We start from the raw sequence: 26,209 nt of genomic DNA, 5'->3' as shown, positions 1-26,209 counted from the left end.
TCATTTTACAGATGAGGAAGTTGGCCCAAATAGGTTATAATTGCTTAGTCAGTATCATGCAGGTAGTATTATGTTATTGTAGCCATTTAATTTGTATCTATTTTTTAATAGGGCTTTCTGGACGCCTGTAGATTTTTCCTTTGCAGCCAGAATTCTTAAAGCCCTCAAATATGAACTTAAAAACAATCAAGAAGTGAGATACACAGATAAAAATCTCTGCTGCCTTAATAAATGGAAAGTGGTTTCTTATTACCAAAACTATAATAAATAGGACTGATGATAGTGATGTAATTTAGATTAGAAAAAAGCATTTACATTTGGTACCCTTGAAAATTCAAAAGGTTCTTTCATTAATACGAGTTTTATAACTTGCATTTGAAATTTTTTTCCCTCATAAAGATACATGTCCTTGGTTGGTATTGGTTTTGTAGAACACTAGCTGATCATATCAGTTCAATTTTGTCAGCAGCAAAAGCAGTAAGAATTAATATTAAGTTTTGGAAGTGTGGGTTCCAAGCAAATTTCTGATGCGGGTATCATCTTAAATACTTGGGGTATTACTTTAAATCCTTTAAGTGTCATTTTAAATACTAAGATCTTAGAATATGTTTGACATTTTTGAAAAGTGACAAGTTCATTCATTTTTTGAGTCTATATGTATGTAACTTTTTTAAGTTGAGAAGCATGATTTGAAGAATGTAGATCAGTTCTAGATTATTCATGCAGTTGTTTATGGCCGAATCATCCACATCAACAAATATTACTTTCAATTTCTTTAAAACATTATCACCTCTATTTAACACATTTTTGATACTATATTTTTTGAAACTTATTTCAGCCTGAAGTTTAGAAGTAGGGATAAGAGTTTTCAGAGTCTTTTCTCTGAAACCATTTCTGGGAAGATGTGTGTGTCAGACAACAAACTTAGAAAAAGGGCTTTTTTGCTTAGGCTTGTATTTTGTGCTTAGATAATGCTGGCAGTATTTAGGATTGAATAATAAGAAATTAAACAGAAATTCACTTCAAGTGTTTTGAGTTTTAATAGACACTAAAATAAGATTAGCATTTTTTATTCAAAGTAGAATAGAATAAGGGAATTATTACATACAACTTGTTTTTACTTTTAAGTATATACTAATTGCAACATGTAACTTTCAAAGCTGTCATTTTCTCTCTTTGTGGTCGTCTTCTGTTCTTATCTGCATTTTTAAATGCTTCAGTGACTCACTTTTACATTGTTGCCTTCTACCCCTCTTTTCTTCCATTGTAATCTCCTTTCCCCAACTGAAATAAAAATAAAACTCACATAATAAATATGCATCATTAAGCAAAACCAATTCCCACATTGTCCATGTCTAAAAATATATTTCTCATTCTGCTCTTTGAATCCATCAACCTGTCTTTGAGGAGGTGAATTGAATACCCTCTGGAGTCCTGGTTGGTCATTGCATTCGACAAGTATTTGTTAAAGATCCCTTTGTGCTCAGGCACTGTGCATAGTTCTAGGAAGGAACTTACTTTGTAGGAGAGGAACAACTTGAGCACAAATGAGTAAAGGATAAGTAAATACAAATAAATTTTTTTCCAGGAAGTATACCAACAGCTGGGGGAGTCCGTAAAGGCTTACCCTCGGAGATGGCACTTCAAGGGAGCTAGGGGGCTTACACGAGGTTGGGGTAGAGATGTAGAGCATCCTAGGCATGTCAGACTGCAAAAACCAGGAGATCTGAGATGGAATGTTGTGTTGGGGGAGTAGCAAATAGACAATTTGGCTAGAATATAGTGTGTGTTGGGGGTAATCAGTTTGGACAAGGGTAGGTTGGAAATAGATAGTGAAGGACATTGGCTAGAATATAGTGTGTGTGTTGGGGGTAATCAGTTTGGACAAGGGTAGGTTGGAAATAGATAGTGAAGGACAGCTAGACACAGCTCAGCCCATCAGAGAAGTTGAGAGGGTATAAGGACATTTATGATATGAATAAAGAGAAGGGGATTTAGATGTGGAATTGAAAGGACTTGGAAGTTGTTTGGATATGGGATGGTAGTGAAGGAGACTAAAGGGTTAGAGGTAACTGAAAATTCCAGCCAGGGTAATTTGAAGAACAGTAGTAGTCCCTTTATAAAAGAGAGCTTAGTCAGGAGATGGGTGAAAGGGGGAAAGATGAATTCTGTTTTGGAAATGTTGAATTGGAGATGACATTGGAACAGCTGGGTGGAGATGAGGGTTTGATATATAAATTTGAGAGCATAGAGAAAATAGATGAACCCATGAGAGCTAATGAGATCATCAAGAAAGAGGGTAGAGTGAGAGAAGAGGAGCCCAAGATAGCACCTCAGAAAAACTGGTTAAAAGGACTAAACATCGTTTTATTTCGTCCTTAGTTATGTCATCATTGTAGCTGTTGTTGTCTTTCTTTTCTTAAATTGTGGTTTTGTCATATACCTGTATTAAAATGTAAAACATGAATAACATTTGGATTGTCCAGTTTTATTGTTCAGTTGTTTTTCAGTCGTGTTCGATATCTCGTGATCCCATTTCGGGTTTTCTTGACAAACATACTGCAGTGGTTTGCCATTTCCTTCTCCATCTCATTTTACAAATGAGGAAACTGAGCCAAATAGGGTTAAGTGACTTGCCCAGGATCACACAGCTAAGAAGTGTCTGAACTCAGGTCTTCTACTCCAGGCCCAGCACTCTTTCCACTGTGCCACCTAGGCCCTGGATTATCTAGTAAAGTGATACTATGTGCCTGTATCAATAGCAGTAATAGTTACTTTAAATGTTTTCTAAAAGACTTAACCTTGCATCTGTCTATGTCTTAGGTGTCCTAGTGTAGTGAATAGAGTGCCAAACTGAGAGTCAGGAAGACATGAGTTCAAATTCCACCTCTGACACCAACTAGGGCCTTTGACCCTTAATCATTCTGAGCCTTGGTTTTCTCAATAAAATGGACATGATGATAATAACTTACTTCTCAGGCTTGTTATTAAGATCATTTGAGAGGATGTATGTCAAGCATTTTGTAAAAGCTAAACTGCTATATAAATGTCAGCCATTATTTTTATTAAGGCATATTTCAAGTTTAGCTATATTTTAGTAAATTGATTGAGTCATAACTTATGGACTGTATAGCCATATTGTATATACAATATATTAAACTGAATAGATGACAGAAACAGGCCTACTTCACATGGCTACTCTTAGGCTACTCAGCCTAAGAGAATTGTGAATGTTACCTCAGTTTATCAACAAACAACTTCTGTGTATCAGATATTGTGTTAGATGCTGGGGATACAAAGACCAATGAAATGGGTTTCGCCCTCGAGGAGCTTACATTTTATCAGAAACAACATGTGCACATATATGTATGGACAAAATAAATATTAGGTAATTTTAGAAGTGACGCATTAACAGTTCGGTATCATCAGAAAAGGCCTCATGTAGGAGATACCATTCAGGCTGAACTTGGAACGAAACTAGTGATTAATTTATATGATGTGTATAGAGGATATTAGGTGCTGTACTCTGTTATTTTGACTCAAAAAAAAACCTAGCTAGGTTAAAAGAAAAATGTGTATAATACAACCTTGGTCAGATATTAAACTGAGATGAAAAGAGATCAACTGAAACTGGTTAAGAAAATATGGAAGAATGAAAAACAGGACAGCTGGACTCTTGCTTGACCCTTTGGTCACAAGATGCAAAGATGCTGTTGCTGATAATGTTTTTATCCATGTCAGCAGGCCTGACAGGTAGAAATGTAAACAACAAATTAAGATAAGCGGTAGTAGCCTGTGTCATCCCATTTACTGTAGAAATAAGACTTGAGATGAGGTGAACAGCAAGATGCAGGCTAGATATTTTCTTGGATCCTTACCACCTCTCAAACCTTTCCAAAATAGGAATTGTGTGCCAGAGGCAAAGCAGTGTCACCTGTCTCCACAGTCTAGGACACAACTTAATGAGCTAACAGCAGAGAAGACTCATTCTTCTAACCTCCCCACTCTCTTACCCACTACTCATAAGCTAACTCCTCCAATCTCCCCACTGCAGGGTTGAAGAGACCCAAATAGCAGAAATTTGTACAGTCTGACAGTGGCAAGGATCAGGACATCAGCTGTAGTGATCTGTGATGCCTCAGAGCTCAGCCTGAGAATTCAGAAAGGAAGAAAGGGAACAAGCACCTACTGTGTGCCAAATGCTGTGCTAAACACTTTATAAAAATTATCTCATTTGATCCTCACAAAAATCCTGGGAGCTAGGAACTGTTATTTCCACTTTACAGTTGCGGACACTGGGGAGGACAGGCTAAATGTCTTGTCCAAGGCTGATCAACTCTCAAGTGTCTGAGGCCGGATGTGAACTCCTGAATCTCTGTGACCCTAGACCTACTGCTCTCTTTTCACTGCACAAGCAGAATTGGTAGTCTGCATAGCATAAATAATTTGCACAATAGAAAAGCTTGAATCCATCATGGCAAGTCTCCCCAAAGAAACAAAAGATGACAACTGTTTGGGAATGCAAGTACATGGAAGGGAAAGAAAACCTGGAAGAAGGGAAACAAAAAGCCATAGCATTAAAAGAAGGAATCATCTCCATATGAGTGAAGCATATTGATCTTGAAGACAAAATAAATAGAGCATCATAATGCAAGAAATAACATAATAACATAAGAACTTGAGAACACAGAAGACAAAGTGCGAATCGAGAATCCACAGATTACTTCTAGAAAAAAAAAAGCAACAGCACTATGCTGAAAACACGCAGACTTAGAGTAATGAATTTTACAAGCTCCACTGACAAGTTCTGCAGGTGACCAGGAGAAAGAGCTTTGGATATAAAGGAAAGAAAATGAATAACATGAGACCATTCTGTGCCTACCAGAAACTGTAGGAGAAAATGGAATAAAATGTTCTAAAGAGTTCAAGATGCAGTCCAAAATAACCTTCCCTGCAAATTTGAGCCCAACAATAAATAAAAAAGATACACCTTCAATAGAAAAAAGGTGTTCAAAAATTCTTAGGAAGAAAACCACATCTTAAGAAATTATTTACTTCTCAAACACAACTTCTCAAACAAATACAGTAACAGCAACAAAATAACAGGGTAGACCATTAAGAGATTTCTTGCTAAATGTGCATGAGGAGACAAGGATGAAAGCTAAAGTCAGAAGTAATGGTAGGGAAGCAAGCCTGAAACATCATGGACTTAAGTCGCATAACCTACAGGTGATTCATTGCTTTTTGTGGCGTAACATAAAATGCAGGAACTTATGAAAGGGGAGAAAAGAAGAAGAAGATAGAGGGGGAATATGTGATGTATTCTACTTAAGTCAAAGGCTGACAGTGAAGAGAAATAACTACTATAACTTCTCCGGAAGAAAAGAACCTACAGGAGAATGGATGAGGAAGTGAAGGGAGGGATTGAAAGGGGGAAAGAAAGGAAGAAACCTTGTTTTAGTGGTGGGAACGAGTGTCACTGATGAATGTCCCTGAGGAAAGGAGAAGAGGAAATATTCTGTGGAGAGATAGGAGAAGCTTATAATGAATATCATCTACAGGGATTTGGTACTTAGACCACTTATCCTATCTCATGAGATTCAGAGCTCCTCTGGGGCAGCTGACACCTAGAAGAGTGGTAGGGCATGGAAGAGATTTTGAGGCAAAAGGGGAAAAGATTGACCAGGGAAAGATCAACAATGGACTGCATAATCAGGAACTTGGGAAGATTTGTATCGTAGGGCAGTATCCTCTCAACTGCAGGAATTGTTATTTCTAAGAATGAAGCACAAAAAAAGGGAGGTGGGGTCAGGATCTACAAGGCAATTAAAAAAACTCAACTCAACCTGCTTAGAACAGGGAGCCCCAGATAGATACTTCTAAGTTTTAATTCTACAAGGAATACAGGGAATTAAAGATTAACGGCCATGAATAAAAAAAAGTCTAGTATAGATTGTAGAGGGAAAGAAATTCTTTTTGAGAAAATGCATAGAAAACAAAATAAGAAAACTTAGAAACAAAACAAATCGAAAGGGAAGAGAGGCAAGGGGAGGATTCTTCTGGAATACTTCAGAGGAAAAAGAGATTGAAAGAATTAACTAGATAAAAGCAAAGAAAAAATAACAAGTAAAAGTTCAAAAATAATGAAAAGGGAAACAAACAGGAAGACATGATACCTGAGGCTGAAGGAAGAGAACCTTTGAATTGCCTTAAAATAAATTAAAGTAGATATAGAAAGAGATATAGAAAGAGGGAAGAATCTTCATTTTTTGGAGGAAAATCCAATATTAGGGACAAATAAAGGAGAGATAAATAAAAACCTAACTCATAACTTTACATGTGAATGGGTTAAGCAATGGGTTAAATAACATGAAAAATATTGACTGTTTACATAATAAAAGAAAACCCCACAATATGTTTCTTACAAGAACTACATTTTAAAAACAAAGATATATGCAGAATAAAAGTAAGTGATTAGGGGAAAAAAGTTTACCATGCATCAAGTGAATCCAAAAAAAGCAGGTATTGCAATTAATGCTTTTGGAAAAAGCAAAAAAAACAGATGTTAAAAATATAAAGAAATGAAATAACATTATGCTGAAAGGAACCATAGACAAACCGTTATCAATATATAATTTACATACTCCAAATGCCTTAAGCATCTAAATTTAAAAAGTTAGTATTAGCTAATCTACAAAAAGACATAGTAACAGAGTAGTGTTACTTAACTAAAATCTCGCTAGGTTTAGAGAAGTCTAATTGAAGGATAAACAGAGAAAATATAGAACTGAACACATTGCTAGAGAAACTACAGCTAAAAGATTTATAGTTTCTTCTAAATGGAACTGCTAAAGAATATATGTATTTCTTAGAACTAAATAGAACTTTTATAAGAATTGTCTGGGTACTGGGACTTAGAACAATTGCAAACAATGTCAAGAGGTAGAAATAGTAACACAGCAAAAATAGTAATCACTTCTCACTGCACAAACCCACAGACCCTAATTGCGACTTAGCCATGAAAAATTAAATAATGAGTTGGTCAAAGAACAAATTGTAGAAACAATAATAATTATGTGAGAGAAAATGATAATGATGAAATAGTATACCAAAATTACTGAGATGTGGCAAAAGCAGTCCTTATGTGAAAAAATCATAAACCTACAAACAGTAGCAAAGTAGAGAGAGGATATTAACTAAATAAGCATTTAAAAATTAGGAAGTCAGCAAAAGAGGAAATATTAAAAATGAGAAGAGAAATAAATGAAGCAAAACTATAGAAATGATAAAACCAAAAGCTGGTTCTTTGAAGAGGCTAATACAGATTATAAACTTTTAGCCAATCTGATTAAAAAGAAGAGGGCAGAAAACAAAATAGCAAATGAGCAAGGTGAAATCACAACAAAACTAGAATAAAAATAAACCAGAACCTATTATACTTAGTTATACGCTAATAAAACTGAGAACGCAAAAGAAATTAAATACTTTCAAAAGTAAAAAATACCCAAATTAATACAAGACCAAATAGAGATCTTAAACCAATTTCAGAAAACGAAATAGAAATAACTGTAAAGGAACTAACAAAGAAAAAACTCCAGATTCTGTTGGATTCACAGGAGAATGTTATCACAGTTTTAAAGAATTATTGCCCATGTTATAGAAATTGTTCTCAGTAATTGAGAAAGAAAACACTCTACCAGATTCCTTTTGATGGAGGCAAATGTGGTCCTAACATCTAAATTAGACAAGGCTAAAACACAGAAGAACTAGAGGCCAATATCATTAATGAGCAAAAACTTCTAAGTAAAGTCCTGTCAAATAGACTATGGTTACTTACCCAAGAAATCATTCATTATGATCAAGTTAGATTTATACAAGGGATGTAAGGATGGTTCAACATTAGGAAAACAACACAATTGATATACTAAAAAGCAAAAACATCCCAACTACATGATTTTTATACATGTGGAAAAAAGCCTTTGACAAAATATAACATTTATTTAATCAAATAACTCTAGAAGTATAGGCATGGAGAGATGTTTTAAATATATGTAGGTATAAGTGTGTCTGTAGTATTTAAAAGCAAAAATTGTCATTTGCAATGGGGATATACTAGAACCTCTTCCAATAAATGTAGGAATAAAACAAGGATGCTTATTCTGCCTATTATTATTTCATATAGTTCTGAAAATACCATAGCAATAAGACAAGAGAAAAAATTAAAGCATGAAGATGTGTAGGAAGAGATAAAAACTATCCCTGTTTAATGAAATGATAGTTTATTTAGAAGATCTTAGATATTTAACGAAGAATTAATAGTAATAGCTTCAGCAAATTTGCATACTAAAAAGGAAACCCTCAGAAATCAACTTCTCTTGTGTAATAAAAGCAAAATCCCAGAAGCAATAATAGGAAGATTCCATTCCAGGTAACTGCAAAAAAGCTTAAAGTATCTAAGGATCAACCTTACTAAAAGCACATAAAAGACTTGTTTCGCAATTACAAAATGCTCCTTAAAGAAATAAAGAAAAACTTTAATAGATGGAGGAAAAATATACAGTGTTCATGCCCGGTCCATGCCAGTATAATAAAAATGATAATGCTACCAAAGTTAATTTATAGTTATAAGCAAATTGGCAAAGAGGTACTAAATATAACTTGAAAAAAATGACAATTAATTTGAAAAACAATTTAGAATGTTAATGGAAGTGATGAAAAAAGTTAGGGACAAAGGGGACAATTATACTTGTAGAATTCAAATTACTTTAAAGTTATTGAAGTTATTAAAACCATCTGATATTGCTTATAAAACAGAAAGTAATAGAAGAGAATAGACAAGGGAGAATCAAAAACAATGAAACAACTTCTAATTTTCAGTAAACCAGAAAACATAAATCACTTAGGACAGAATTCCCTATTTGTTTAAAAAAAAGACCGCTGGGAAAACTGTAAAGCAGTTTGATATACATTAGGCTTAGATTAACCCTTTATATCATATTCTACAATACAGTCTAAATGGATAGGTGACCTTGGTATTAAAGATAATTCTATTAAAAAATTAGAAGAGAACAAATCATTTATCTCTCACAGCTATGGGTAATAGATGTATTCTTAGCCAAACAAGGGATAGAGGCAATTAGAAAAGATAAAATGATAACTTTGATGATAATTAACTGAAAAGCTTTTTCACCAGCAAGATTAATGTACCTAGGAAGGGAAGCAATTGAATGGTAAAAGATCTGTCTACCAGATTTCTCTGATAAGAGTTCATTATCCAAGATAGTGATCAGTTAACAAATACATATTCTACAGGAAGCCTTTCTCAATCCGTAATTTTAGTGCCTTCCCTCTGTTGATTATTTCACATATATCTGTATATCTATATACATACATATAACACACACACACATACATACATATGTACACACATAAATATATATATAGATAAGTATACATCTTGCTTGTACTTAGTGGTTTGCAAGTTTTCTCCCCCATTAGATTATGAGCGCCGTGAAAGCATGGTTTGTCTTTTGCCTTTCTTTTTATCTTTAGCACTTAGTACCGCACTTGATAAATGTTTATTGTCTGACAATACAAAGAAGCAAGGAAAGATACACATGAACTGATGCAGAATGAAGTAAGCAAAGCCAAAAAACTCATTCTGAACAGTGTATGAGAATGTAAATGGAAAGAACACCCACACCCCCACCAAAAGTGAATGTTTCAGAATTATAAAGAACAAACATGACATGGAAAAAAAATATAAGAAACCACTCTCACCTCACCTCTTTGCGGAAGTGGGAGGTCCATCAGTGTTGTACATTGCACATATTTTCAGTTTTTTTCAGTTTATCAGTTATGCTGATTTTTTCTTTTCCCCCCTTTTTTTTGTCTTTAATAAAAATACTGTTTGTTATATGAGATGTCTTTTGGGAGGGAGAGTGATGCTGGAGGAAACTATGTTAAAAAACAAAGGAATAAATAAAAGTCATTTTAAAAAGATAGCTTTTTAATTTCTCTCTGTGCATATTGTACTATTTTAATAAACTGCTAAGAACAAACACATGGTCCAAAATCTTTCATATGTGTGTGTATAATCCCAAAGATCACAAACCTATATAGAATCACTTCCTATTTGTGTAAAAATTTTTTTATAATTCTTAGCTTAAAAAGAAACCTTTTGAGTCAGACATTCTATGAAAAGAGAGATGAATAATTTCAGATTACTACATTAAACTTAAGTGACCACTAATTTCTATAAACTCTTTTGATTTTATCAGCTCACCCCAAGAAGAGAATAATCCCTACTCTAAATTCTGGTTATTTACTAAGGTTTTACCAAGGCAGGTAGAATTAAGGCTATTTTCATGTATTGGCCCTTGTTTTAAGAACACTGATATGCTCAATGGAATATATTTGTTTTGAAAGATCATATAATAGGTCATCATCAGTTATCATCTATGCATTAATGAGTTTTATTTATTGTCATTTGGAAAATTATTTTGTGTTTTATATAGGAAACCTTTATGGTTCAGGGCTTTTACTGGTTTTTTTGCATTTGAATTTTAGTCTTGTCTACCTCAGAAATAGATGACCATTCACCTTTTCTCTAATACTGCCTCCTTGTGTGCTTGTCATTCTGACCATGTAGCCCAATATTGCCTCTTGGCTTTGTGTCTATCCTTTCCCTCTAACCCATTACTCTTTTATCTTTTTGCTTAGTACTGTTTTTTGTATTTTTTGGGAGATATCTGAAGAAGCAAGAAAAGATATGCCAGAAAGGAGTGAAATTGGACTAGTTGCTCCCTGGAAATGAGGCTCTAGGAAAAGTTTCTGAAGAGCACTCCGCTTGGAGCCTAGACTGAGTCCAGCTTTCACATGCCAGAAGTTGTGGCCATAAGCCAGTTACCTAACTTCTGAGGCTCAGTGTTCTCCTTTCATAGGAAAGTGTTTTGTTTGGAAGCCTTAGAACACTATTTGAATGTGTTAAAATTGTTGTCATTGATTTGCATTTTTGGCCCCTTATTTGTAGGGAAGCTTCATTGTTATCATCATTATAATAATAATAATGATAGCAGCTCACATTTATATAGCATTGAGATTTGCAAAGCACTTTACCTAGATTATTGAATATTTGGTCGTATTTTTTACATAATGTGTTTGAATTTTATAGTTTCATGTTTTTAAATAAAATTTAAGTTTTTCAGGTTACTGCGTTGCTTTGGAATTTTACAAATTAAGTTTCACTAGTAAAGGGCTATGACATGTTTGGTGGGCTTTTTGGCAGCTGATGAGATTAATAATAGGTTAGCTCACTTAGTAAATGAAAGGTCTGTTTGTTGCTTTGTAGAGAGAACAGATCTTGCAGAGTAACAAATGTCTGAAGTGCTTTTACAAGCACTGTGAACTACTCTAAATCGCAATATCAGCTGTTGAGATAACTTTATAAAATAATTTGAAATACTTCACAGTTTCCCAGCATCCTCAGGTGACCACAGCTTTGTCATTTCATTTTCTCTAATAAGTCTTCCATTATTTCTTTTTTTTTTTTTAATTAAATTTATTTATTTAACTTTTAACATTCATTTTCACAAAATTTTGGGTTACAAATTTTCTCCCCTTTTATCCCCTTCCCCCCCCCCAAACACCAAGCATTCTAATTACCCCTATGACCAATCTGCTCTCTCTTCTATCATCCCTCTCTGCCTTGTCTCCGTCTTCTCTTTTGTCCTGTAGGGCCAGATAGCTTTCTATACCCCTTTACCTGTATTTCTTATTTCCTAGTGGCAAGAACATTACTCGACAGTTGATCCTAACACTTTGAGTTCCAACTTCTTTACCTCCCTCCCTCTCCACCCCTTCCCTTTGGAAGGCAAGCAATTCAATATAGGCCAAATCTGTGTAGTTTTGCAAATGACTTCCATAATAGTTGGTTGTATAGGACTAACTATATTTCCCTCCATCCTATCCTGTCCCCCATTACTTCTATTCTCTTTTGATCCTATCCCTCCCCATGAGTGTCGACCTCGAATTGCCTCTCCTCCCCATGCCCTCCCTTCTATCATCCCCCCCACCCTGCTTGTCCCCTTATCCCCCACTTTCCTGTATTGTAAGATAGGTTTTCCTACCAAAATGAGTGTGCATTTTATTCTTTCCTTTAGTGGAATGTGATGAGAGTAGACTTCATGTTTTTCTCTCACCTCCCCTCATTATCCCTCCACTAATGAGTCTTTTGCTTGCCTCTTTTATGAGAGATAATTTGCTCCATTCAGTTTCTCCCTTTCTCCTCCCAATATATTTCTCTCTCACTGCTTGATTTCATTTTTTTTTAAAGATATGATCCCATCCTCTTCAATTCACTCTGTGCACTCTGTCTCTATGTATGTGTGCGTGTGTGCATGTGTGTGTGTGTAATCCCACCCAGTACCCAAATACTGAAATGTTTTCAAGAGTTACAAATATTGTCTTTCCATGTAGGAATGTAAACAGTTCAACTTTAGTAAGTCCCTTATGACTTCTCATTGCTGTTCACCTTTTCATGGTTCTCTTCATTCTTGTGTTTGAAAGTCAAATTTTCTTTTCAGCTCTGGTCTTTTCATCAAGAATGCTTGAAAATCCTCTATTTCATTGAAAGACCAATTTTTCCCCTGAAGTATTATACTCAGTTTTGCTGGGTAGGTGATTCTTGGTTTTAGTCCTAGTTCCTTTGACTTCTGGAATATCCTATTCCATGCCCTTCGATCCCTTAATGTAGAGGCTGCTAGATCTTGTGTTATCCTGATTGTATTTCCACAATACTTGAATTGTTTCTTTCTAGCTGCTTGCAATATTTTCTCCTTGACCTGGGAACTCTGGAATTTGGCCACAATGTTCCTAGGAGTTTCTCTTTTTGGATCTCTTTCAGGCGGTGTTCTATGGATTCCTTGAATATTTATTTTGCCCTCTGGTTCTAGAATCTCAGAGCAGTTTTCCTTGATAATTTCATGAAAGATGATGTCTAGGCTCTTCTTTTGATCATGGCTTTCAGGGAGTCCCATAATTTTTAAATTGTCTCTCCTGGATCTATTTTCCAGGTCAGTTGTTTTTCCAATGAGATATTTCACATTATCTTCCATTTTTCCATTCTTCTGTCTTTGTTCTGTGATTTCTTGGTTTTGAAAAAAGTTGTTAGCCTCCATCTGTGCCATTCTAATTTTGAAAGAACTATTTTCTTCAGTGAGCTTTTGAATCTCCTTTTCCATTTGGCTAATTCTGCTTTTGAAAGCATTCTTCTCCTCATTGGCTTTTTGAACCTCTTTTGCCAATTGAGTTAACCTAGTTTTCAAGGTGTTAATTTCTTCAACATTTTTTTGGGTCTCCTTTAGCAGGGAGCTGATCTGCTTTTCATGCTTTTCTTTCATCTCTCTCATTTCTCTTCCCAGTTTTTCCTCCACCTCTCTAACTTGATTTTCAAAATTCTTTTTGAGCTCTTCCATGGCCTGAGCCCATTGGGTGGGCTGGGACACAGAAGCCTTGATTTCTGTGTCTTTGCCTGATGGTAAGCATTGTTCTTCCTCATTAGAAAGGAAGGGAGGAAATGCCTGTTCTCCAAGAAAGTAGCCTTCTATTGTCTTATTTCTTTTTCCTTTTCTGGGCATTTTCCCAGCCAGTGACTTGACCTCTGAATATTCTCCTCACACCCACCTCACCTCCTGATCCTCCCAGCCAAAGTTTGGGGGCTGAGATTCAAATGCTGCTTCCAGCCTTAGGGCTTTTGGCGGGGGCAGGGCTGCTATTCAGTATGAGATTAAGTTCAGGTGCTGAGGTTGGGGCAGGGCCACCTCTCAGGCTCAGTTCCCTCAGGGGGTTTATGCACAGACCTTCCACAATGGATCCAGGCTCCCGCCTGCTTGGGGAGCCCCTGTCTGCAGCCGCCTCTCAGCTTCTACCTCCCGGGGCGGGGGGGGGGGGGGCCTGAATTATGGGGGCACCCCACTCCCCTCTCGACCTGCCAAAGAGACTCTCTCACCGACCCCCGTCACCTGTGGGTGGAGGGACTTGTGCGGCCGCTGGAGATCCCGTCCCTGAAGCCTGCTCGGATCTGTTTCTCTCGGTGTCGCAGCCGTGGCAGGTCTGGGCTGGGCTCCGCGTCTGCAGCGCGACGGACCTTTTGCGAGAGGTTTGCAGGTCCCTCTATGGGTGGGGGGACCCGCGTGGCCGCTGGAGATCCCGTCCCCGAAGCCCGCTCGGATCTTTTCCTCTTGGTGCCGTGGCCGCTGCAGGGCTGCACTCAGCTCCCAGTCCCGGCGCCCAGTCTGCAGCGCGAAGGACCCCCCGCGAGAGGTTTGCAGGTCTCTCCAGAACAGAAATCTCCCTCGCTCCAATATTCCGTGGCCTCTGGGTGCAGAATTCGCCATGAGTTACTCCCCTGTAGCCGTTCTATGGGTTGTGGGTTCGGAGCTATGTGTATGTGTGTCTTTCTACTCCGCCATCTTGGCTCCGCCCCCGAGTTCTATCCATTATTTCTTTTTAAAAAGTATTATAAACAATATTTTCAACAGAACACATATTTCCAAAATAAAAAGTGAGACTTTATGTAATGCATTTATAACTTAGCCAGGCAGAATCAAATGAATTAATAAGCAGCATATTCTTTGTCAGCCTCCAGGTCTGGCTGCGGTAGAGAGTATGGGAACAGGAGAAATTTGAATTAAGTACCAAAAGGTAGGCCAGAGCCAGACAACTAAGGCTTTATATCCCAGACTGAGGAGTTGACCTTTTATCCTAGTGTCAATGAGAGGTGGCCTGACTTGCTTTAGGAATATTGATTTGGTGCCTATGGCGAATGAACTGGAGAAAAGAAATACTTGAGCCAAGGAAATTATGGCAGACAAGGAGGAGGCAACATGCCAACATCTATGGACAAAGAAGATAGATAAATTGGATAGGATACATAGGATAAATTGGATAAAAAGGTGATAGGATAAATTGGAGAAAATCAACAGAGGGAAGGCATTAGCAACAAGGGGGATCAGGGAAGACTTCTCAAAGATGTTATAAATTTGAGACTTGAAGAAATCCAGGGAAGTTAGAAGACATGGAGGAAGAAAAGTTCCAGGCCTGGGCACAGAGTGAAGATATGGAGTATCTAAGTGGTAGGAACAGCCAGGAGTCCAGAGTCATTGAATCACAGGGAAAACAGGGAGGTATAAGAAGACTTTAAGGGAGTTGGAGGCAGGTTACATAGGGCTTTCATTGACAAACAGAGGATTTTATTCTAACCCAGTAAATGCCAAAGGGAAATCTGTCAATTTTTATATTGTTATATAGTTTGAAGGGACCATGTTGTCATTCAGTTATTTTTCAGTTGTGTCCTACTCTTTGTGACCCTGTGGGGTTTCTTTGCAAAGAAAACTGGAGTGATTTGCCATTTCCTTATCCAGCTCATTTTACAGCAGAGGAAATTGAGGCAAACAGGGTCAAGTGCCTTGCCTAGAGTCCCACAGCTGGTGTTTATCTGAGGCTAGGTTTGAACTCAGAAAGATGAGTCTTCCTGAGTCCAGGCACAGCCCTCCATCCACTGTGCCACCTAGTTGCCCATTAAAAGGGACCTTAGAAATCCTCTAATACAATTCCTTTGTTTTGTAGATGATTTAACTGAGCTCTAGAGAAGTTTGGTGATTTGTTACTTATTGAACCACACGGCTAATTATTGGTAAAGCTAATCTCAGGAATCTTATATGGTTCTTTCTATTGTACTTTGCTGCTTCTCTTTACCAGCAAGACACTCTGGTGGGTATTAGAGGATATCTAAAGATGAATAGAATATGACCTCTGGCTGTAAGGGGCTTATAAATTAATTTAGTAAGGTAGGTAAAACAGCTTGAGGTAGAATTTGATAGATGTATAATGTAGGCACAGAGTGCCCTGAGATTTCACAGATTTCTTTCATGAGCAATACTAAGAATTAAGATGCAGGTGGCTAACACACTAATAAGCATATGCTATTTGCTTTGGTGCTTCCTAGAGTACAAGAATCACAGCGCTTTCTCCAGGTTGTCTTGGGAACCAGACCCACCCATCTACCTTCTGGTTTCTGTCTTCACCCTAGAGCCTTCTCTAGTGCTCTAGGAGGACTGTCTCTTGGACTGGACCTGGCCACTGCAGGGCATTCTCCAGTGTTACAGTAGCCATCCATGAGACCAGACAAGGCCACCCAATACCTTTTCTAGCACCTTTGATAGACAGCCCCAGGACCAGATGTTGACTGCCTGCCAACTGGCTTCTATCTTTAACCCCAAGTCACCCCACCTCATACTATCACCTCTTGCCTCTCTCTTGGACTCTCCAGGATGTTACTTATGCCTGCTGCTGCTGCCAAAAGATAAGGCAGAGCTCTTGGGGCCTCACAGGATACATCATAACCTGTCATTAGGTTGAACCTTAAGGGAATACAGACTAATCACTTCCTCCTTCAGTGGATTTACCAAACACTGGTACTCTGCTTGCATTCATGTCTCAATGGTTGGTCTGCTTCTATTCCCAGCAATTTTGAATCTCCATCTGCCAATGTACAAACTCTGTTTACCTTTCTCAGTGCCTTTTCCCTCATTCCCATTTCTTTCAAACCTGTCATCTCATCAATGACTCATTCCAGATCTGCCAACTTCCGCTGTGTTTTCTGGAATGTCTTCATAACTAACAGCATTAGAACTGGCAATTTAAGGGATTATAAGTAACTTTGGAGAGGAGATGTTCACTTGAATGATGAGATCAGAAGCTAGGTTGCAGATAGTTTAGAAGCAAGTGTGAGGACAAGAACTAGAGGTGCCTAGTGTAGACAGTTTTCTCAAGGAATTTAGCTGAAGAGGAGGAGAAATAGTGGACCATGACTAGTGGAACTAGTGAAAGTTTTTAAGAGTGGAGGGGATGTGAACATGCTTATAGTAAGTAGGAAAGAAGCCAAGAGTCATGAGAGATTGAAGTTTAGAGAGAATAGGGATAATAGAGAGGGGCAATCTGTAAGAGAAAATGGGAGAGGATGGAATCAGAGGTTTGACTACCTCTTCTTTAGAGACTGGAGTGAAGGAAGAAATGATGGGGGAGGGTGGCAGAGATGTCTGAATTAGGTGAGATGAGAAGGAGGGGAAAAGCAGGTCTTGGGAATGGTCTGAGGTTTTTTGTTCTTGTTGTTTTTTTTCTGAATGAAAAAGAAATCCTTAACTGAGGGGGCAGGAAAGGGGTGCAAGTGGGAGATTTGAGGACAGATGAGAAGGTTTAGAACAGCTGCTGAGGAGAATGGGATAATTCCAACCCAGTTGAGTAGGGTGGAATGGTAAATAGAACATTTGCTTTACTGTGGTCAGGGCCTGGTTGAGATTATGTCAAATAAATTTGTAGCAGATGCAGCCAGCATGGTTCTGTGATTCCTGTAGCTCCATTCTGCAGCGTACAAATAGGAGCAGAGACATTGGCTGATGGGAGTAAGCCACAGTTGGAGTTTGGCAAGATCTAATTGGTGCTGGGATAAGTGGTAAGGGATTTGAGAGTAGGATTGATAATGGAGAATGGAACTGGCTTACTAGAGGGTTGAGATAGGGAAGGGAGGAGAGTGTAGTGTAGCCAACAAAGCATGAGAAGGAACAGAGGAGTGGAGGAAATGGAGATCTTGGGGTGGACGAAGAACAGAGTTAGGGATCCTAAAGCATAGGGAAAGCTAGGATGTCATCTGCTGGAGGAGAGGCAGAGTTTGTGGTTTAGCCTATGAAGCAGTGATTCTGTGACTGTGCTTGTCATTTCACTTTTCATTGGCCCAGGCAATTCCCTAAGATTTTTAAGCTGCAGAGAACATACTGATCTGCATTGATGGTGGAAATTCCTTACTTTGGAACTCCTGAAATTACAGGTCCAGTTTTTAAAAGTTAGCCTGTAGGGGTTTACTTTAATATGTAACAAGCTTCTATAGCAGATTACTGAAGGAATGGTTTCTAACCACTTGTCAGGGAAGCATTCATGATATACCATTGTGGGTTCATTAAGAACAGGTTATGACAGATTAATTTCTGTTTTTAGCAGGATTACTAGATGGATAGATTAAGTGACTGCTGTAGAAAAGAGTATAACTAGGTTTCAGTATGACATTTGACTAAGTCTCTCATGGGAGGGAGACAAAATGGAGTGAAATATATTAAAAGATAGTACAATTAATTGGTGTTAAAATTGGTTGAACAACTAGATGCAAGGAATGGTGATTAATGGATCAGTGTCAATGTAAAGGAAGGTCCCATCCTTGACCCTACTCCGTTCAGTATTTATTGAATTATTTGGATGGCTGATCTAGATGATACATTCATCCGATTTTTGAATGACAGGAAACTGGAAGGCATAATTAATATATTGGATGACAAAACCAATTCAGAAAGAATTTTCACAGGCCAGAATGATAGGCTAGATTTTATAAGATGTAATTTGGGTTAATAAAATTAACTGTGCATGTTCAGGATGGGGGAGAATTGCCTAGAAAGCAATTCGTTTGAAAAAGATGTAGAACTTTTAGTGGCCTATAATCTCAATATGATTTTGCAGTGTGACATGGCAGTCAAAAAGGTTTATGAGCTCTCAGACTGCTTTAAGGGAGAGGCATCATGCCCAGAAGACTTGGCACAAGAAATAACAAGAAGGGAGATGACCATGGTGTCTGGAAGATGAGGGTTCAAGTTTTTTCTCTAGTATACATACTGGCTAGGTGACAATGAGCAAGTCATTTTCACTTAGTTTTTTGGGATCCAGGACAGATTTTTGGAGAGGATGTTATTAGTAAACTGGAACATGTCTGAAAGATGGTGACATAGGATGCTGAGAAGAACCAAAACAATGACATATATGGATTGGTTAAAGTAACTAAGGATTTTTTAGTTGGAGAAGGAAAAAGACTTCAGTAGGAAAGATTGATGTCATATATTTGAAGGTTTTTTTTTTAATAGAAAAGTAATTAGACTTGTTCATTTTTCCTTTAGAGAGCAAAGCTAAAACAATTAGGTGAAAGTTTTATGGTGGCGAGGACAGATGTAGCCTCAGTCTAAGAAAAGATTTTGTAATGGTGGTGTCCAGAAATGGGGGGAGAGGCCCCCGGGAAGTTGTAGTTCCAAACTGGAGCTTTTCAAGTGAGATAAAGTGCAGTTACAGATTATGTCTTCGTATAGGGCTTGGACTGCTTGACCTCTGAAGACCTGTCCAACCCAATAACTGTAGGATTCTGTGGAAGGGTACAAAGAAGAGGCCGGATAATTTGTACAGAATATTCTGGAGGAGATTTCTGAGTTAATAGGTAAGATCAGTTTTGAGTTCTGAAAACTGATATTTCACGGTTAATAGACTTTCGTGTTCTTCTTTCATAATCTTCAGTCTTTGAGGCTGATGATGCCATTCACTGTGCTCAAAAGCTTTGTGTTCAGCCCTGGGATACGGACCTGACAAATCTCACGAGGGGTTGCTGTCCTCAGGGAGCGTAGAGCCTAGAATTGGCAATGACAGGGATGTAAACAAGGGAAAAGGAAAGAAGTGAGAGGTGCTGAGGGTGGTCAGCATAGCAAGTCTACCTAGTGCAAAAGAGCAGTAGGCGAACATGCTGAGAGGCTATCGTAGTGATGACATCAAGTGTGTTTTCTTTTGTCCTTTCGATTCAAATGATTGCTTTTTCTTATTTGATATCATTTTTGTATTTTTACTGACTTTCTTAAAATGTTAATAATATATGCCAAGCCTGTATTGTCAATATTACACTGAAAAGTCAATTCAAGGCCATAAGTATTTATGAAGTGTGTTCTGTGTTCCAGGCATTGAGATTGGTTGACATTGCCTTACTGTGTTTGAATTCACAGGTATTTCTTTAGTGAAGAGTTCTGTGATCATTGCTTTCATTTAATTTTTATTTCTTCAGATAACTTTGTAGGAGAGGATTCCCTATTTCTTTTACTTTCCTGCCTACTATTCTTGTTGTCTCATTTTAAGTCACATTCCTGTTGTGACATATTATAAAATAATGTTGGATGCAGTTTTTTGATGCCTAGTTTAACACTTATATTTGTTAGAGGTGGGCTTCACTCAGGCTGGTACTGTTCATGTTGGGTATTGGAGAAAAATGAGTCACTTATAGGTTAGTCAAACACATTTTTAAAAGGAGATTCAGTTAGGTATAGCATAGGAAGAATATTCAACAAGGATAATCCAATACTTAGATCTGATAGACGGGGACCCCTGTGCTTAGTAAGGAAATGTGTCTAGTTAGCAAAACAGCGTTGGTGACTCATGTAGTCTGGGGACAGCTACCAAATCTGAAGGGCCCAGAATCTAAGTGCTAGGTCTTTGTGCACAGGCTGTCTTATGTCCCTTGGTGACCAGGAAGCCACTTTGGTATGGCTAGAGTCTTCCAAGAAGCTATTTCTAGGCCTGAGCCCTAGACTATAGGCCTGTAGCCCTTGACTGTGCTAGTCAATTCTGGGTGACACCTTTTAGGTTGCCTTTTAGGGGGAAAAAACACTTCAACGCATGTTGGGAGTGGGGGTAAGAAGGAAACCTTATTAGTTTGGTCCTGTCACATTATTGTGTTTTTGTCTTTGCATTGGTCTGTTACTTATCCGGGTAGCAAATGAAAAATTTCTCAGATGTTACTGTTGCAGTTTGCATCATGTTACATATTGCTTAAAATAATTTTCTTCTATTAGCTTTTGAAAATAACATTTATGCAGCACTTTGAGATTTGAAAGAAATGCTTCGTGTGATATCTCATTTGGTCTCACAAACAGTAAGGTGTTTAATACTTTGATCTCCATTTTACAGGTGAGGAAATTGAAGCTGAGGTTAAGTGACTTGTCCAGGGTCACACAACTAGTAAATATCTGAAGGAGAATCTGAACTTGAATCTTCCTGACTCCGAGTCCAGCATTATATGCACTGCACTATGTAGCTGTCTCATAATATGTTGTAGAAGTGATTATTTTTCTGGTATTATTTGTACTTTTTGACTTCTTAAAAGCTTGTCCATCTCTGACGTTGCCAAGAATCTGAGAAAATCTGGAGAGGAGAAGACTTGGGGAAAATATGATAGCTGTCTTTGAACATTTGAAAGGAAGTGTGATCATATGTGCTATATAGTGATCAGTGGGTAGGCAATAGTTGCCAGAGTATAGACTTCATTGCTGGATAAAGAACAACTTTGTAGCAATTGGAAGGGTTCGAAATTGAGTGTGTTGTTTTTTGAGTAGTGTTGAGTGTTCAAGTAGTGATAGCTCAGAATTGTATGTCACTTTAAGGTTTATAAAGTGCTTTCCTTATAATATTCCTGAGAGGTAAGGGTAATACAAATAATAATGTAATCTACAAATTGTAATTTTGCAGATAAGGAAACTGAGACTATGTAAGATTGGGTGAGTTAGGATCCCACAACTAGATAAGTGACAGCTGGAATTCAAACCCAGGTCTCTCTTGACCCCAAAGCCAGTGCTCATCTCATTATAGTATCCTACCTCCCTTATTGTAGGTTTAGGATTGTTTCTGCTAATTAAATATTTTTATGTGAGAGGAAAAAAATAATGTTATTTTTCTAGCCACATTTTTTAATTGCATCTTAATTGCTGAATAAAAGTTAAAAGAAAAAATATGATTCACTTTTAAGGTGTCATAACAATATGAAGAAATATGTAAATTTAGGAGTTTGGTTAAGATTATTTCTAAGTCCTTTTTAATGTTAGAAATTTTAAAATCATAAATGTCACAAAATGAAATTGCTTTGCAAGTACATGATTAGGAGTAAGGAAATTAAACAAATGATAATTCCAACAGTGATTTTAATGGAAGTCCAAGGTGTATGTATGTAACGTATTAAAATTATTTTCAAATGAAATATTCTTTGTATGGATACTGCATGTTCTGTTGATTTGAGTAAGCTTTTGCAAAAATACCTACATGCCTAATGACATTTCTGTTTCTAGAAATCAACTTTCAGTGTTTTGTTTTTGTATTTTATTTCCTTCCTAGTTGAACACCCTTAAAAGTAAGTGATCAGCCTTTTGGAGAATGGCAGTAAAAGATGACCAGAAACTGTACTATTTTCCTCACTTTCTTCCTTATCTTCTCCCTTCCCCCCCATATTTACATTTGTTACACAGTTTGGGTGAGTTTAGTTTTTTTGTACAATCATTTAAACCTTTTAAAAATATTGATGTACTTATAAAATGTTAGAATATATTTCCTGTTGTGATGGAGCAGGGAAGGTTATGTCTTGACAGACATTTGGATAATTAATCCAAGAGTTGTACTGGCCTAGAAATTTTGACCCTGTTAAGCAGCATATGTGCAACAGGTGGTCTAATCCATTTAGGCCCTGAGCAGAAATTAGAGGTTTAAAATTTGGCTTGTACTGCTTAATAAAGGAAACTTTTTGTTATATTCTTGGCAAGGTTTTTAAAAACTCATTTTGTTCTAAACTAGGTTGATCTCCAATGTTATTTCTTCCTGACTAGAGCATATATTTTATTTTTCGATGTTACTCCTTTAATGTAAAAACATGGTTAACTAAATTATTAAAGTTTTCTAAAACATTCTGTCTTAAAATTATTTGGAAAAAATGAGTTAGAAGTGAAAGTAATTTTTTTTGAGAGGGGAAGATGGAGTTGGAAATAACGTAAGTTTACAGTCATGCTTAATTTAGGTTGTATTATAAGTTAACATATTTCAGATTGATGACTTTTTCAGGTAACTCATGTTTATCCATTTTAACATTTAAAAATTAAACAATTTTAATGGAAATATTTTTGCTGCTTTAGGGAACACAAACTCCTTTTCCTTCTGTATTTATATTAAAGTATATACGAGATAAACAAGAAAGGTACTAGCAGCTGAAAGGAGTAGGAAAGGTCTTGTCTTGAAAGCAGCCAGAGATTACAAGAGGTGCAGATAAAGAGGAAGAGCATTCCAGGAATAGGGGAGTAGCCCATGCAGAGGTTTGGAGATGAGATATGAAACATCATATAGATTCAGGTTCATCTCTATTTGGAACTTTTTTTTTCAGGGCATTTGGGGTTAATTGTCTTGCCCAGCATCTCACAAGCTAGTGTCAAGTATCTGAGACCACATTTGAACTCAGATTTTCCTGACTGAAGGGCTGGTGCTTTATCTACTGTGCCACCTACTGCTACTAGCTTTTTTTTTTTTTTTTTGCTTTTAAATTTTTTGCATTTGGACCTTATTGTGACACGATTTAAGTTGTTGTTCACCTACTACTCTCCAGTTTTTCAGGCTTTTGTTATACAAGGAGTCTTTCCCCTACAATAATTTATGTTCTTGTTTTTAATCTGACATGTAATTGCTGGGTTTTTAAAATTGCCACTTAATTGCTGTTTTTTAATTGCTTCTGATTCTTGCTTATATAGTTTGTAAATCAGATAGAATTTTTTGCAACTCCAGAGAGCTCAGTGAAAGTTAAAGAAGTATAATGTCCTTACCAAGTGCTGCCCCATAGGTTATAGAGTGCCATAAACAGGATCAACATTTGAATATCTCTTTAATTATACTTTTATTTAGAAGAATATTAATCTGTTGTACTAAATCAAAACAATCTGCAAAAAATTCAATTCTTATAGAAGATTAAAGTGCTGAAATGTTTTTAAGAATTTAAATTCTATTTGGAAACTTTTTTTTCCCCTGTGGAAATGATATAGAAATATTACTAAATGTTTGAATTTTGAATATGGTGCCTTTGCTTGATTTTTGTTTCCACTGGTGTCTTTTACAATAGTATTTAAAAGTCTCTGAATTCCATGTAGGTCAAGTTTGGTGGTTTATTATCCCAAGATTTTTTTTGAAAAAAAAAAAACAAAAACAAGCCCTTTGTGTTGATTTTTAATGTTTCTTCTCTATCTTAGTTTCTGATTAAAGTTGTACCATCTTGAAAGCAGTGTGATGAAAGCTGCCAAGTAGTGATTGGGAATAGAAAAGGGTCTACATTTTGAGACCGTCTGTGTGAGGTGCTTTGTTTGAAACTGACAAGAGGTCATGGCAGATGGTGAAGTCATGAAGTCTGTCTTTTTGAGCTGGACAAAAAGTGTTCATGAAGCTGGAAGAAGAAGCCCAACTGTTTTTACTGGTGTTAAAGTTTGGTGAGCTGGGTTTGAGCCTTGACAAAGCATTATGCATCAGTGCACATGACTTTGTTTCATCTTTCAGAAATTACTAGAGCCACTCAAAATGGTAACCTCTTAATTAAACGTTGGATTTCATGTATACTTTCACTGTCCAGCATTTTAAAGGGTTAAAGACCATGTAAATTTTGTTTCCAAGGACATTGTAAAAAAAAATACAAACCTCTACTAGTTTTGAAGATTTGTTTTATACTTAATCACGTATTCTAGTTATGTTGATATTTTAAGATAATATAATAATTAAAGATAATAATAGCAATTACTGAAAAAAACCCAGTAGGTTGTATTTCTTTAACAGTTTTTATTTAGAAGAAAAATTTGTTCTGTTAGGAAAGTAAAGAAAGTGCCAGCTAAAAATCTACCCAAATTTTCTGTTGTAGAGTTAGAGGTTACATATTAAAATTTCCTTAGTCTCTCCTAATTAATCTGTATTAGTCAACACTGAGTAAGCTCTCATTTTGTACAGAGAACACTATGCTAATTGCTGTAGAGAAAATAATATAAATAGAATTTAATTTTAGTGCATGTGATAAAACATAAAAATTGGTAAGCTTTATTTTAAATGGTAGTTAATTGCTCCCATGTTCCAAAGAGATACTATGTCACTGATTTTTTTTTTAAAAAGTCAGATTATGAAAATTGCAGTTTTGAAGGGTTGGAGAAAAAATGGGGGATGCTGTAAGGATGTATTTTTCAGCCTTTTTAGATGGCAAATTCCTCTGTTTTCTTTATTGTGATAGTATTTGAATGCATGATAGTCCATAAAATTTAATGTTTTTAAAGTGCTTTTAAAATTATTTGCATTTTAATAAAGTTTCTGTAGGAACAAGAACATCGTTGGAATATAGACATGTGACTGTAACAATGTAAAAATCCAAATCTTGTGTGATTTAGAATAAGATGAATAACAATAACTGACCTTTATAGTCAGTTCAGTTCACCAAGCATTTATTATCTTGTACCTGTTACGTACAAGAACGTACAAGAATACCAATTCATGAAGTACTCCATGTTATTAAATAGAAACTCTAAAACTAGGGGAAGGTGAGACGAACAGAAGAGGTGCGTAAGGATGAGGAAGAGAGGATTGTCTTAAGGCAGATTAAACAGAAAGAGCTGAAGAGATGAAGTATTGCCTTTAAGGAAGATGAACAGAAATGGAGGAAATAAGAAGCTTGATTTTCATAACTTTAAATGTGAGTGTATCAGATAGTCCAATAGAAATGAGGAATGACAGACTGGATAAGAGAAAACCCCTCAATCTTTTGCTCACAAGAAACATACCTTAAAAAAAGATATAGACAGAATAAATCTGAGAATACAGAATAGAATTTACTGTGCATCAGGTGAATCCAAGAAAACGGGAGTTAGAGATGAAGCAAAGTCAAAAATACGCAAATTGCTTTGATAATTACAACTCTGTAGTATAGTTTGAGATCTGGTGCTGCTAAGCATCTTCCTTCCCTTTTTTTTTCTTTGATTTCCATGATATTCTTGACCTTTTTTTCCTCCAGACAATTTTGATTTTTTTCTAGCTATATAAAGTAATTCTTTGGTAGTTTGATTGCTATCAACACTGAACAAATAAATTTATTTTGTATTATTATATTGACTCATCCTATTCACAACAGTTAATATTTCTTTAGTTATTTAGATCTGTTTTTATTTGTGTGATTTGTTTTGGAATTATGTTCATATAGTTCCTATATGTGTCTTGATAGGTAGATTTCCAAGTATTTTATACTGTCTGTAGTTATTTTAACTGGGATTTCTTTTTCCATCTCTTCCTTCTGGATTTTGTTGGCAATATACAGAAATGTGGGTGATATGTGTGGACTTATTTATATCCTCTAACTTTGCTGAAGTTGTTAAATTTTTCAATTAGTTTTTTAGTTAACTCTAGGTTCTCTAAATTACATCATCTGCAAAAAGTGATAGTTTTGCTTACTCTTTGCCTATGCTTATTTCTTGTCTTAATGCTGTAGCTAGCATTTCTGTTACAATATTCAATAGTAATGGCGAATCAACATCCT

The 26,209-nt window shown here is 36.5% G+C and overlaps 1 protein-coding gene across 34 annotated transcripts in view; it reads left to right on the top strand.

Moving 5' to 3' along the window:
- Positions 1-26,209, top strand: part of TFDP2 (transcription factor Dp-2) — a 179,909-nt gene that overhangs the window by 2,466 nt on the left and 151,234 nt on the right. For 6 of the 34 annotated variants that reach the window (XM_072618149.1, XM_072618142.1, XM_072618167.1 and 3 more), the window contains one exon: positions 19,182-19,306. The exons of the other annotated variants lie outside the window; for them this stretch is intronic. The gene's annotated coding sequence lies outside the window, so the exon portion shown is untranslated. Of the gene's footprint in view, positions 1-19,181; positions 19,307-26,209 lie in introns of those variants that run through there. 34 annotated transcript variants of the gene reach the window in all.

The sequence above is a fragment of the Notamacropus eugenii genome, chromosome 6, assembly GCF_028372415.1.
Source record: "Notamacropus eugenii isolate mMacEug1 chromosome 6, mMacEug1.pri_v2, whole genome shotgun sequence".
In the NCBI taxonomy this organism is placed as follows: Eukaryota; Metazoa; Chordata; class Mammalia; order Diprotodontia; family Macropodidae; genus Notamacropus; species Notamacropus eugenii.
The sequence above is the reverse complement of the archived record's forward strand: the minus strand, read 5'-3'. Positions and strand labels throughout refer to the sequence as shown.